The following is a 3397-nucleotide window of genomic DNA, read 5'->3' as shown; positions in this document are numbered from 1 at the left end:
GAAACCACACAGGCGAGGCAGTGACCGGCCATCATCTTTTCCCAGACCAACATTTTAGTAAACTGATCCTGTAATGCCCCTGGGGAAATTTTCTTTGGACTTTTTTCCACCCTATCTATAAATGTAGCCAAGTCCTCAGATGGTTTCTGAGTAATACCCATAAGGGGTGGGGGGAGGTTTAGAGGGTCCCTCATCAAGCCTTTTCTATGTGGTCAAGGTCAAGTGTCCTGACCTGGTCCCTATATGGGTCAGGTATAGCCGCCTATTGAGTGCCTGTAGCATATTGATCAGAGGTACCGGAGAGCATCCCAAAACTTATCGGCACAGAGGGCTGTTGACTTTGGTTTCACTCTGCCTGTGTATGCTATTCATCTTTAAAAAAGGCACACCACTTAATGTATACGGGACTCAACAAGACAGCCCTGACTACATTTTTCCAATCCTGGGTTGTACAAGGTTGATGGGCAAGTCCCTGTAACAGAGTCTTGGCTCAAGGAGAGTTAGGTCCATCCTTAGAGTCCACCTTTTTAAGCTCCTTGAGCTTCCCATGGATACCAGGCAGCAGGGCAATTGCCCCCAGGATTTAGATTGATGAGAAATAGAAAAGTAGCTTTATTTTCTTGGTGGCTGAATATGAAGGGGGCCGAGGGGGTCCAGAAAGTATTAGTCAATGGAGGAGGTGAAGGAGGCCCCCTGGGATGCCAAGGAGCACTCTCAAAGGGATCGAGTGAGGGGTATAAAGATGCTCCCTTTTCTGAGGTTTTTAAAGCTGTATCTCCAGGAGTAGCTGGATCAGGCTATATACTATCTTTTTCTTTTTTCTTTGTCTTTTGTTTTTGTTTGGTTGGTCTTGGAGGGAAGCAGCCCTTAAGGGCTGAGATTGTAGGGGGGACCCCTAAGGGGTTATCTGACCCTTCACCACATCTGCCCAATGAACAAGGGCTTCTACCCTATCCCAAGTGTCCCAATCAACGAGATTTCCTTCCGGCAGCCATGGTGCCAGCTTAAGAAGGCAATTCCAGGTCTGTTGGGCCTGATTATCAGTCAAATCAAGGCCTCTACTCTTTAGGAGTTCCCTGAGAGATTCTAAGGCAGGATTGGATTTATAGGTAGACCATCCCATACTATAAAGTCAAGAGAGGAGTGACCACAAAATTAGGGAAGTAGCAACCCACAGATACACATGTATAATGCCAACACAAAGAACCCAAAAAATTGGTAAATGTGCTGTAGAATTAAGTTCAGATGTAGATCCATGACAGCCAGATGAGTATCCTTAGGGGATGGCTCGATGATAACAGACACGTTGTGGATGGGAGCAGGTCTCCCCAGCAGATTTGCTCTGCCTTCTGGGACAGAGCCCTCACTCAAATGAGGGGGCAATACGCCTTGAGTCTCCTCCAGGTCTGCCCACACAGTGTGTCCACTAGGGACATATGACCCGTTCAGAAATACAGAAGCCAGGGATGCAAATTGCCAGTGAACCAAAAGTGAAAGGAAAGGGAAAGGGAATGGAGAGACGTCGACAAACAAGCACAGGTTATACAAGCAAAGTTTAGCACATTAAATATGAAGACTCCCTCATAACTTATGAGGGTACACTCACCCGCATGCCAAATGACCTCCTTAACAAATGCCACTAATGGGGCACTAGTCTGCCGGATTCCTGTCGCCCCACATTGGGCACAACATGCTGCACCCCCACCAACTGGGGATAGGGCTGAGGAAGGACCAGGCCTGCTGGTTCCTCCCAAGGGGTTGAGGAGGAGGAGGATGAGTGTCCATGGCCAGGAACACACCACTGAGCCAGGAGTCTTGTTGAAGCAGAAATTCGCTTTATTGTTACAGGCAGTTACTTATATAATGTTGAAAACGAGGGTGGAGATTTTAGGATGGGAGGAGAGGTAAGGGCCAATAGTAAACCATGACTTTTGAAATGATTGGTCCCAAGCACACACACAAGGGAATACCAACTCGTACATGGAAGTAGCAGGCTAGAAGCCATTAGGTGTCTTGTTGAGTCATAGCTGGCCGGAGGCATATCGCCAAACTTTAGCTAGGCTCAGGAAGTTCCACTTGGCCTCACTCCCAGGCCTCTCAAGGCCCAACAGTCTCTCTCTCTCTCTTTATTAATTAGTTTTATATTCAGCAAACACAGTCAGTTTGGTACCATTATTAGGCTCATCAGTGACTTACACCCTTCCCTTGGCCCCTCCTTGTTGAGGTATATGGGTCATGCATTGTGGAGTTAGCCCTAAGTTATGGGTAGGATAAATGTCTCTGCATATCATGACCCAACATGTGGCTCTGACATACTTTCTGCCCCTTCTTCTGCAACATTTCCCTGAGCCATGTTGGGTTCATTTTTGGTCTGCTTCAGTGATGAGGTGTTGGGGGTCCTCTGGGTCTCTGGGTATCTGATTTGGTAGGAGCAGATTTTTCTCTGCGTTGATCTCCTTCCCCCTTGTGCTTGTATCTGGTTCACCAGGAAAACAACACCCTGGCTTGTTTTGCCAATTTTTCTTAGTTTCAGCCGGGGCCCTTTTGAGGTATGATGGGGTGGCTCTCTCCTTAGGATCTGCATCTATCTGAAAAAGAGAAGCAGATTCTCCAATGGAGAGTAAGTTAGCACCAGGACAAATGAGATAACCTTTACTCTTTTTTTTTTTTTAATAAATAATTTAATAGGTGTAGGCCCTCTTGTAGCCCATGATTGATGCTAGCTTGATAATGGTGAGTGGGCTTATGTTTGGATATGGTTCTGACTTGTTTTCCAGCTCTACCTATGGGTCTCATACCACTGAGGGGATCAGTTAGTATAATCAAGAGCAGTTGGTTCCCCACCATGGCTGTGTGCCACTATTGCACTTGTGTGGGCATCACACCACATTATTTGCTGCTAAGTAGGTTAGGTGCTTGAACAGACATTGGTCATTTTCCCCCAGTTGCCCATATATCACCTTCTGGCACTTGATGTGCTGACTGTCTGGGGACTGACTCTCTTCCAGCTTCCAGCTATGCCATTCCATTTTACATGTCAACTACATACAGTGTCTTCAGCAGTAGGTTCTTACCATGAACCTTTGGTGGGTCATCAAGTACTCTGATAAAAATTTGTCTTTCTTTTAGGAAACCTTGTAGGTCTCTCTGATCAAAAACTCATTGTGGAGCTGGAGAGATTGCTTAGCAGTTAAGCGCTTGCCTGTGAAGCCTAAGGACCCCGGTTCGAGGCTCAGTTACCCAGGTTCCACGTTAGCCAAATGCGCAAGGGGGCACACGCGTCTGGAGTTCGTTTGCAGAGGCTGGAAGCCCTGGTGCGCCCATTCTCTTTCTCTCCCTCTGTCTTTCTGTCTGTGTCTGTCACTCTCAAAAAAAAAAAAAAAAAACTCATTGTGGA

Source organism: Jaculus jaculus, chromosome 15 (genome assembly GCF_020740685.1).
Source record: "Jaculus jaculus isolate mJacJac1 chromosome 15, mJacJac1.mat.Y.cur, whole genome shotgun sequence".
NCBI classification, from domain to species: Eukaryota; Metazoa; Chordata; class Mammalia; order Rodentia; family Dipodidae; genus Jaculus; species Jaculus jaculus.
Note: the sequence above shows the minus strand (reverse complement) of the source record.